Genomic DNA, 12,708 nt, shown 5'->3' on the forward strand with positions numbered 1-12,708 from the left:
TGCTTATCTATAAAGTCACTTTATTTCAATAACAATTGGATTTTTTACTTAATCATTATTGTCATCTTATTATCGCGTGCTCATTTTGTAAAAGAGACCTGGAACATTTATAAGTTCTGGTAGCTTGGGGGGCACATAATTGAAGAAAGATTTTAAATAAGTTTAGCATATTCGGATAAATTTTGAAACTTAGAATTTGGAAAAATTGATTATTTGACGGCTTTTTAAAGCTTGGATTTTCAAAATAATCTCGAATTCGAACTAAGTTGAGAAATTTCTAAGACAGAACAAAACCTAGAAGAAAACTAGGAAACCCTAGATATAACTAGGTCTGAGGCCTAATTCTTAATAGGTACAATGCTATTAAGTAGACTAAACTCTTGGATAGGACCAGGTCCGAGGCCTGATTTATAACAAGTATAACACAATTAGGCGGGCAAAATCTTGGATACAACCAAGATATCGACTAAAATTAGTTAGTCAAGCCATCAAAATCCTATCTCGGTCTATAGACAACCCCTAAAATTTCGAGTGTACAAGAATTCAAGATTCACAAACACGAGAAAATAATAGACTAAGGGGAACACATATAGATCACAAATTAACAAACATGTATTCAAAAGTATATAGTCATCTCGAGGAGGAAAAAACCTCGATCTGAGCCCGTAGGCGATTGTTTCAATCCCTAAGGACTTAAGTACATAATAAAAAGTAAAGTAAGCAAAAAGAAAAAAAGGCATCATTGAGCTCCGTCGACTTGCACAAGGGATGTCACCTTCTCACCGTCCCCGTTAGCAACATGGGAAGCCTCGACGGTCTTAGAGGGTTCCTGTGAGAAGCGAACCTTGAACTTGGCAAGATAAGGTTCCTAAAACCCTGACTGCATGAAGGATAAGTCTCCATCCTGGTTGAAAGCCCAGCACCGGTAGAGCATCTCCTCCAGAGAATTCATCGACTTTGCAATCTTCAACCTCACCCTCTCGGCCTCCTCCTTGGCTTTGGTCTCAACCTCATCAAGCTTCTTTTTGAGGCTATCATTCTCGGCTTGCAGCTGGTCCAGTCATCAGATTACTTCCACGACCTGGTCTTTAGCGATCCGCTTGCTCTCGTGGGAGGTAACCAAGGCGGCCTAGGCAGATCTCTCATCCCATTGAGCTTGAAGCTGATCCCACTGAGCTTGAACCCAAGCAATTCCATAGAATTGAGCCAGGACATACTGTAAAGGAAAAATGCAGGTCAGGATTAGTTAAAATAAGAAGAAGAAGAGAAAATGTAGTACTATAGAAGGAATGGAGGTGTCTCACAGTGACATTTTTTCCCATTGTAGACTCTAGGATGTCTTTGGGAGTGCACTCCTCCATATCCACCAATTCCTTGACATTAGATCTATAAGCATGGCCCACCATATGGCTCACCTTCTGGTATACAGTCCCTCGGAACACTTCGAGGATCCTTGCCAGCTCGAGTGGGTTTACCGGGATCTAAACGGAGGGGATCTGAGTAGAGGGGGATTCACCCTGAATCACTTGATGAACCGGGGGAGGTACATGTTGAGGGAGAGGAGGAGGAACCTCAAGGATGGTGACTACTATTACCGGGGTTGGGGGTTGAGTCTATTGTTGGTGCTCCTGGATGGATCTGGTACCTTTATCCTTGAGAGGAGACTCGGTGGAAGTCCCAATCTTGGAGGCACGTTTCTTTGGCAGTCTAGGCCTTTTTACCATGAGCCCAGCTCTGGCCCCACCAGCCTTGAAGGCACCCTTTTAACCTAAGGCATCCGACAAATCCATCTCTTCCCCTGAAAAGGAACAAGCAGAGGATCCAGATACAAGGAATAGTTCGTCAAAATAATGCAAAGAAAAGAACAGAGCAAGAACCCTACCCTCTGAGCTAAGGGACGAATCTATTACGATCAGTTCAGAGTTATGAACCAGACTGGGTAAAACCTCTAATTTCTGGACTACCAAAGGTGGGGGGACTCTAGAATTATTACACCCTGGGCCCAAAAGGGTCCTGGCTCTTCTCAAAACTGGATTAATCTATGTATTGCCTAAAACCAGGGGATAATACACCCTGACATAAGGAAGGCCATGTCCTACGATTCGTACCATATTCCTCAAAATTGGTGGACCTAAAATGGAGGGTATTGTCTACCACAACAATGAATCTGGGGTAGTTATGGTCATAGTGTACCACCAGATGATCCACACATTAGAGGAGTGTTGTGTTTAGGTCCGTGTCATCAGGATGTCGGGTCACGAGCTAATGTGGGTTGAATCAAACTAGCCTAAAACTAGCAGCATCTGATCTCTTTCTCTATAAGGGGTTACCTTGGCCGAATGTTAGGAGACTTATGAAGATGGTTTAAGTATCGGTGAGTGCATTTCTTGAACCCATTCGACATAAAGAATTGATCTTTATAGTAATTTGGGTGGCTAGGGAGATCAATGACAGAGGCTGTGTTGGGGAAATGAGTGACGCAGTAGAAGCTGTCACCTCATCCCATCTGATCAGGGCTGGCTTTAGGCAGAAGAAGTACATAATATCAGCTAGAGTGGGGACCCCCCACTCATGCCTCAAAAATAAATATTTTAACCCTGCCAAAAGTCGATATGAGTTTGGGGGGAGCTGGAACGGAGCCAGTTTGATGTAGTTCAAGTAATCTACGAAGTACTGTTCCAAGGGAAGGAAAGCTCCTGCTTTCATGTGCTCATCACTCCAAGCCCCAAAGTCATCTTGAAGCGGGGTGCAGCTCCGCTCTCCTTCCCACGGAGGTCAGACGATGAGGCCCTCAATCCCCCATCTCGATCCCATGGCTCATCAGTATCTTATTCGAGATACGATATGCTCAGCCTCAAAAAAGGCATCAGGGTCGACAACAATCTCTCTTTTCACCACTAGGCCGAAGTGAGGAATAGGAGATTTAAACGCGATCTTCTTGCTCCTATTCTTGTTTTGGGTAGAGGAGCTCATTATGTTTCTCTTTGCCACAGCCATGATCTAGCTCGCTTGACAACAAAGCGGCCTAGTGGTGACCTTAAATAATGCCTAGCTACAACGATAAAGGTACGGTGATCCAAGGGTCTAAGTGCGGTTTATTTTTGGCCTACGGTGAGAACTTGCCCACTCTTTGTTAGACTTGATTTAGAGATAGGCTTGGAAGACTTTGTTGGTATTAAATGATCAAATCAGAGGTACGTAGTGGAATATATGGACCCATTTTAATAAATATTAATACCATCCATGATTATACACATATATAAATATTAAATCACATAAAAATAGATCAGAGATTACCTCTTGTAGCCTATCAAGTGTCCTTGAATCTTTTTGTATAAATCAACGATCTTCCTATCTAGTATTCTGAGATCTCACACCCTAATCTTCCAGATCAATCCTCAAACACACAAGGACGTGTGTGGGCACGTAGGATTCAAAAGGTTAATTTATGTGACTCCCTAGATGTACTCAACACATCAGAACTAGAGAGTTTTGACAAAGAGAATGTTTAGAATAGTTTTCAAGTTTAGAGAAAACAATCGCTTTAGAGGGAGAGACTATATTTTTATTTCTCAAAATAATAATGAAGCCTTATTCTGAAAGTCACGTACTATCAGACTTATACATATTTTTAATCTAAATAAATAATCTTTATTTAATTAAAATATAATTCAAATTAAAATTGATTAGATATTTACATCAACGCATGTTTCTATGCACAGTCCTAGGCCACACACTATAGACTCGAGAAATTCCCTGATACTTTAGGATCCGCATGTTAGACCCACTACTTTTATTTTGAAAGAGGTTTAATACAAAACTTCTTAATGAATTGTGACCCTTAAGCTACCCAGAGCATAACCTAAAACCTCTCAACTTCTACATCCAAATAGGTATTTTAATCGATTCATCAACAACACTTTCCTTAAAAACCCAAAAAAATTGCCTAGTTCTCAAACGCCTAATAAGTCTAATGTCGTTCTTTAGGCCTAAATCGACCCCTATTGAACTCAGACAAGGCTAGAACACGAAATAGTACTGAAAGTAAAAAATATTTTTCGAAATAAAAGGAAGTCATTGGAAAATAAACACTGAAAGATTCAAACCAGACGAGGAGATACTTACAGTGTATACATTTACTCAATGAGAATGTTAGTGCTTCCAAAGGCGGGAGCTTGAGAGCTTCTGAAAAATGGAAGGGTAATGAAGGTTTTTGAAAAAGGTTTGAGAGAAAAAGGTTTTTCTTCTTAATGGAAAGTTTTTGAATGCGAAGGTGGTGAGGTTCAGGTCTGATCTCCCTATTTATATGTAAGCTTTATGAATTAATCTGGGCCATCTGATCAGGTCAGCTCGGGATCCAAAGGCCAAGATTGAATGACCCATGTGGCGGCAAAAAGTTGACACGACAGTTGTCACAGTCCTCGAAACCCAAACAGATGCCAATTATAGACGACCACGTGTGCAACACTCGAGTAGTGGGCATGCACAATTTCACATGACAGAAACTTAAAAGCCCTTACTATGCGTGTTAGAAAATGATGACGTCAAGCACGAGCAGGAGATTGGGGGCAAATGTTGCACCCTAAAAATTAGTATGTATTCAATCACTCAGCTAGGGGTACAGTCGACAGATAAGCACGTGGAAAAAGCAGGCGAGTAGAACATCTAGGTAATGATGATATGAGCAGCTCGATTTATGACTCGACAGTACGACATGCATATATTTTTCAGATCGCCTTTAGGGTGTTTTGAGCTTAATTTGAACTAAAGTTCATACACTCTTCAATCTCTTGCTCGATAAATATGCTCAGCTCATGGAAACTTGGTCATGGCGTACAATGAAGGATCCCAAAAGACTTGGAGGCTTTCTTGCCTAGGCTGTACCACACATTAATTGCCCGAGATAACGAGAGTAATCTTCATAGGCAATCGTATCCCTATGTAAATGGGAATTATCTTGATTAAATGGTTACTATATTTATGCACACGGTTACCTAAACCTGTCAAAGAAATTCCACTATAAATACTAGGGATAATGGACTGAAAAAGGGATCGATTTTTGTAATACAGAAACCCTCTAGGAATTATGAGAAAGAAATAATATTGTCTCGTGGAACAGGTGGATTTTAACCATTGAACCACATAAAATTGCGAATGTGAGAAGTTTTTTATATAGTTCATAACGGTTTAGAAAAGAGCACTAATATCTCTCTTATTGTATTTCTTAATCTACTGTTGGCGAAAAACCACGTCAACACCTTGTAAACTCTTTAGGAATAACTTTAGTGCATTGTTACCATCATGAGAGAATATGTTTTCATTTAGGTGGTTACAATCAATAACTATAGTAGTTGAGGGCAGGGAATGTCCAGCAGACTTCTTAGAATTAGATATGTCAGATTATGATGTAATTCTTGGCATGGACTTGTTGACTAAGTTCGGAGCAACTATAGACTGTCGAAGGAAAACAGTAGAGTTTAGACCAGATGAAGGGAAGTCTTTTTCTTTTAAGGGAGAGTTAACGAGATTCCGCAAACCTATCATTTCGGCATTGGAAGCTCGAAATATGATGCAGCATGGGTGTTCAGCATACTCGGCGAGTGTGGTGGATAAATCAAAAGAGTCAGAGTTGAAACTTCAAAAATGTTCACATCGTCTGTGAATTTCTGGAGGTGTTTCCCGAGGATCTACCAGGTTTACCCCCAGACAGAGAAATCAAACTGCAGACAACACAAATATCTAAGGCACCCTACCGAATGGCACCTGTAGAGTTGAAAGAACTTCAGACCCAGCTACAGGAATTGTTGGACAAGGGTTTCATTCGACCGAGTCATTCACCGTGGGGGGCACCAGTATTGTTTTTGAAGATGAAGGATGGAAGAAAGAGAATGTGCATCATTACCAAGAACTCAATAAGGTCACAATCAAGAACAAGTATCCTTTGCATAGGATATATGACCTTTTTGACCAACTATAAGGGGCAGCATTATTCTCTAAGAATGATTTGCGATCTAGATACCATTAGTTGAAGGTGAGGAGGGAAATATTCCCAAGACTACATTTGGAACTGAGTTTTTAGTGATGTCTTTTGGACTCACTAATGCCCCATCAACATTCATGGATATGATGAACAGAGTATTCAAGGACTTATTAGACAAGTTGTAGTGCTATTTATAGACGACATCCTAATCTACTCTAAGACTAAGGAAGAGCATTTGAGACAGACGCTCAACAGACTTCGAGAACATGAGCTCTATGCTAAGTTTTCTAAATTTGAATTCAGGTTGGAGCAAGTAACGTTCTTAGGGTATATAGTGTCCAAAGATGGAATCTTAGTGGACCCAGCTAAGATTGAGGCCATAAGAGACTGGCCCTAACTGAAGAATGCCTCCCAGGTCTAAAATTTCTTTGGACTAGCGGATTACTACTGATGTTTCGATGAGGGTTTTTCTAAGAATGCAACAACCTTGACCAATCTGACCCACAAACACCAGAAGTTCACCTGGAAAAAGAAACGTGAAGAGAGTTTTCAGACTATGAAAGATAAGTTGATATATGCACCTATTCTTTGTGTTCCCACCAAAGATGGAAGATTTGTGGTGTATTGTGATGCATCTAAGAATGGTTTGGGATGCATGCTGATGCAAAATGGAAAGGTAGTGTCTTATGCCTTGAGATAGCTCAAGGACTATGAACAGAGGTATCCTACACATGACCCAGAGCTAGAAGTAGTAGTTTTCACACATAAGATATGGAGACACCACCTATACGGAGATAAGTGTGAGATTTACATCGATTATAAGAGTCTGAAGTACTTCTTCAATCAAAAGGAGTTGAGTATAAGACAACGAAGCTGGTTAGAATTAGTAAAAGACTATGATTGCGAAATTCTATATCATCCAGGCAAGGCCAATGTAGTGGTTGATGCACTGAGTAGGCGGGGATATGGAAATGTCTCGACCCTGAGTACAATAAAGGAACCATTGCAGAAAGAGATTATAAGTGCTAGAATACAATTGGTGACAAGAGGCCTAGCAAACCTAACCATATAGTCCACCTTGCTAGATCAGATTAGGGAAGGGCAGAAAGTAGATGAAGCCCTAGTGAAGCAGGAACTATGGTACAAGAAAATTGTGACGATGACTTCTTTATGTCCAAGGGAGGGTTACTGTGATACAAGGATAGAAGTTTCTTGCCTAATGATGATGAGATTAAGATGAGTATTATGAAAGAGGTGCATAAGACACCCTATTCCTTGCATCCAGGATCTACCAAGATGTACCAAGACCTTAAGACGTTATATTGATGGATAGGGATGAAGAAGGACATCGCTGAATTTGTCGCCAAATGCTTAACTTGTCAGCAAGTGAAGGCAGAACATCACTGAAACACATAATGTCTTTCACATCTTGATGTTGCATAAGTACATGTCAGATCCCTCCCATGTCTTGAGTTATGAGCCCTTACAACTGAAGCATGATTTGAGTTACGATGAAAACCCTAGCGTATCATTAAAGATAGAGTTAAGGAACTGAGGTTCGATAAGATTCCATTAGTTAAGGTCCCGTGAAACAATAGTATGGAGAGAGAAGAAACATGGGAGCTGGATGAAGACATGAGAGAAAGATACCCTGAGTTATTTGGTAAGAAAGAATTTCAGGACGAAATTCCTTTTAAGGAGGGTATATTATAACGCACCAATTTTTTTTTATTATTTTTTTTATTGATTTGTTTATGTGTTAGGTTATTTTAAATTTAATTATTTAAATGTGAAGTTCCATTTTTTAAGATTACCAACTGAATTTAACAAACAATTTAATTAATGCGGAATAGTTAAACAATTATTTGATCAGATAGATATTCTGATGAATCAAGACAGATTGCTAATGAATCTGAATGTAGGAATAGAAATTAAATAAACTAAAAGTAACGTGACACAATAAGTTTTTACGTGGTTTGGAAAACCTAGTCCACGGGCTACACCCATAGATAATATCAATTAGTAAAGTCTCAAGAATACAAAAAATAATTGAATTATACAAGTGTAGACTCCCTCTAAAACTTTGTTTCCTTGAAGTACTCCACTTTAATAATCTCATTTTGACAATCACCAAGAGCAAGAAATCCCTTCTGATCTTGATGAGTGCTTACTTCATCCTGAAGTAAGACTTATGGAAATCTTCTCCATACTTTTATGTCACATTCACAAGCTTTATGGCCTGTTCAAGAATAAACAACACAAAGAAGAAACAAACAAAGAGATAGTATAATAAGAACCACTCTTTACAAAAAAAAAAAAAAAAAAACTCTTCAAAAGCATAAAGCGTTAGAAATGGTGAAGAGGTGAGAATGGCTGTTGTTTAGGACAAGTATTTATAGAGTTTTAGAAACCCCTAAGCCAGCCAATCTTGTTAATGGCCTAAATCAGACCAAATCGGGAAGTTACTCAAAATAACTTCTCATTTCATTTACTGCATGAATTGCCAGATGTGACATACAACCATTCTGTAGCATCAGGAAATGGACGAACCTGGTCTTAAAACCCAACCAGGTTCATTTCAAAATTTCCTTCCTTTGGGCACAAGCTTCATTCAATTTCCTTATTTTAGACAGATAAAATCAAGGGAAAATATACAGAGAATAATTCTTTAATATACATACTCATTATAGACAAGGTTACCATGAATATTTAAGGAAACTTGACTATATACAAAATGCACTTAATAAAGAATTGATTCTTACCAAAATGAGACACAATCACATTTAAATACCCAATATATAATTTCAAAAAATACCAATTAAATAATAAAATATATTTAATAAAAATGTTAGCCAATAATAGGATTTTACAAAATGTTAAGTGTTTAATTGTTTAATTGATTTTTTATTTAATTAATTTATTTGTAAATTGTTGAGCATGAGTTTTGATTGTGTGCATGTGTGTGCATGTTTAGTAGCGATAAACTTGTTGATTGTGTGTGCAAGTATATGGCATGCATGGTGAGCATGCAAGAGAATGTCATGAACCTAGACTAAATAGTGGAAATGTTAGTAAATTCTCTATTTATAGAAAAACTATCAAGTAGAGTTAATAATTCTAGAAAGCTTGTTCATACAAGAGAAAAAAAAATGGAAACTATTGTGAGGAAGATAAAAAGGAGGTGGCATGAGTGAGAGGAAGGAAAGGGAGATCTTTCCTTATTAATTCTTTGTCAATTTTTTTATTTGAATTTAATAGAAAAACAAAAATATTGGTAAGTGTTGATACGATTAGATTATCATTAGTTGTCGTTGGTCATTTTGGGTAAGTGAATTGGAAAATTAACTGGGAATTGTAGAGTAGTGTTGGCCGAATATTGAGAGGTTGAGAAGAGTATGTGTGGTCGATCAACAAAGGGAGAAGTTTCCTTTTCTTGTGAGTCAATCACTTGAATTTTGGGTGAGGGAATCAAGGGAAGGGATTGAGACCATGATTTGGGCAATTCCGTGTTAGGATTCAGTTATGGGAGATAAATGGAAAGAAGAGGAAACCTCTTGGTTCATTTGGAGTGCTGGTCAACCACTTAGAGAGAGAAAGAAAGAAGAGAAAGAAGGAGAAGAAGAAGAAGAAGAAGAAGAAGAAGGAAATTTCGAGAGTCATATGGTAATGTGTTCTAATGTTCATTCTTTCTTTTCATCTACTCTCTTCATCTTGAGTTCTAAGCAATAGATTATTTCTTTGGGTTTTTGAGTGAACCTAGGTTTTGAGATGCCAAAGGATTGATCAAATCTTTTGTGTCTTTGATTACTACCAAGGAGGTAATGGAGAATCCTATTCTTTTTGTTATTATGATGGTGGTTTATTGTTAATCTTGTTTATGATTTTGATATGTTGGTGATTTTTGAATAGTTATCTCTATGCGTTTTGATTGTTCTTGAAGATTCTATTTGTTACACCAAAATTTCGACATAGTCATAAGTGAGTCTCGAAATGTAGGCTCGTAAAACGTAAGCTCGAAAATGACAAGTAGTGGTTGGCACCTGTACAAATTTGCATGTTTCCTGACTTGTTTCTGTTGGCGATCGAGCACAATTTTAGAAGGTTCAACCTTAGGCATTAAGCTTGAAAGAACGAATCTTCTCCGATGCATATAGGCGTTATTCGAGCCTTAGTTTCAAGCTTTAAGATGTTGGCTTCCGAAGATTGAGCTCGATAAAATCACTGGCTAAGGAGAAGGCTAACTAGAATAACAGTCTCGAAGTGTTGGTCGATCTCGAAAGGTGCGCAAACCTTGCGTTGGAGGTCAGCAATGCGTTTTGCACAGGAAAACTATTAGGAGATCCTTATTCCTTAGGGATTTGTTGTTATCTCATATTAAATCCCAATTATCATGGGATATTATGTAATTAATGCATTTATTTGTATTCATTTCATATTTGAAATGTAACTTCCCGAAATAAGGGGAAGATATTCTGTCAACCAGGTCTATAAATAGCCTAGGGAATTTCATTTGTAGAAACGAACAAGATTTTACTGAGAATACTCAGTTGAATTGATCTGAGAAAAGCTATCATGAAGCAATAATATTGACTTATTGACTAGGCAGATTTTAATTAGTGAACCACGTAAAAATCCTACTGTTCTTTTCTTATTTTCTAAATCTTTGTATAGTGCTCCTCATATTTAAGTTGACGAAAAATAGCATCAACAGTTTGGTGCTTTCATTGAGAGCATTACACAAATCTTTGGATTGTTTAGTCAAAAGCCTCCTTAATTACCAATGGCCGTCGCGAACAACCAGGTGCTGGTGGGCGACCATTGCCCCAAATACCTGAGTAGCAAACTACTCACACTAAAGATTACCCTCAGAGACCTAGCAAATAATCAACGACAGACCACGACCTAGACGAGGGGAGTGCATCCTCTGACTCCCAGGCTTGTCGAGGACCTCTACTATAATCCTCAGAGGTGTATCCCCATTATTGAACTGGAGAGTTACCAACTACGCAAACAAATGGCAGAGGCCATAAGGCGCAATGAAGAATTGGCTAGACAAGTTGCTGAGGTCCAGGCACCACCTCGAAGGCCTAGGGGACGTCTCTACGGGAGCACGGCCGCTAGGAGGGCCAGACAAGGGGCTCAGCAGGCTCAGCCAAGGCCCAGGGTAAACACTGGTGATGAACGCCCTAGAAGGAATACTTAAACCAATACTACTGTCAAACCGACTGTGGAGGTAACTGCAGGAACAAGGAATAAATTCTCGGGGCTTGCTTATCTAAGCAAGTCATATGCCCAAGTGACTGAAAACATATTATTGGAGCTTGTTGTTTAAACAAGTCATATGCCCAAGGACTATAAGACATACTATACATATTCATATCATAACATATAAACACACAAAATCTATCATATTTTCCTTACCAAAAGCTGGGATATTTGGGAACAAGAATAGGATTAGAACACTCCTATAAACCGACAGTAAAATGGTGAGAATCTAAAGAAAAAGGATGAAAAGGACACTAAACCATCTAAGAAGAAACTTACCAAGAAGAACCTTAAGTTTCAAGAACTTAAATGCCTAATCAAGAATCAATAACAAGAGTTAGGATCTGAATAAAAGAAACTAAAGAAAACAATAGAATCATAAAGAACTGAACTTAAGGAATATGAATACCTTAAATGACATTCTGGATTGGTCTAAACCTCAATACCGAAATCAAACTATTTCTCACTTTCCAAGAGTTTAGAAAAGCTTAGAATGATAAAGCTTTTATCCCAAACCCAATTGTATCTCTCTATAGTAACACTAGCACCTTGGAAGGTTTGATCAAACCCTTGAAAAATGAAGGAAATGGTTGAGCACTAGGTCATATTTATAGAGTTGAAGGAGTGAAACTAACCCCTTTTAATTGAATAAATAAATGATTATAAATGAAAAAGATTTGAATTTTCATTCAACTGACGCCTAGAACTCGGTCAAAATCGTTCAAAGGAAGGTCTAAGAGGTTAAGGGTATTTTTAAAATTCAAAAATCAAACTTTAAAAAATACATACATGGAGCCAATATATCACCTCCCATAGGCGATATATCGCCTCCCCCTGTATTCCCGAGCCTCATTCGTGCAAAGCCGACATGTTTTCCGTATCTTCCGTAGGCGATATATCGACCTCTATGCTGCGATATATCGGCATATGCTGATATATTAAGCACGAAATTGCACTTTCTCAACATAATTTGAATTGGATAAACAACTTTGACTGAGTCATAATACGATCCTAACAGTTGATGGAAGGTTCTAGAGCTTCTAAATCTTTCTTTTATTAAAACTATTCATCAAAATACTTAATTCCTTAATAATCATGATTATGACAAGTGTCATGCTCTTAATGGTTCTATCTAAACCTTAGGTTATAATAAATATATATCTAGGACTAGAAATATTAATCAAACCTTATATTATAATTAATATTCTTAAACTATAGGTTAAACTTATAAAATCCATAACTGTTGCTATGAGTTTCCAACTAAGTCCCGACTTGAACCAAAATCCACGGTAACTAACATACTACTAGCTAATACTAACTAGCTAAGTAAACATTATGGGACTCTACAATGAGCTGGTATATTACCAGGGAGTCCCCTTTGGGATGATATGCAGAGAAAATCGATAAGGACAATAACCGAGTTCAATAAAAGGGTCTAGAGATTTGTCAATGTAGAGGAGGCG

This window comes from Humulus lupulus, chromosome 9 (assembly GCF_963169125.1).
Source record: "Humulus lupulus chromosome 9, drHumLupu1.1, whole genome shotgun sequence".
NCBI classification, from domain to species: Eukaryota; Viridiplantae; Streptophyta; class Magnoliopsida; order Rosales; family Cannabaceae; genus Humulus; species Humulus lupulus.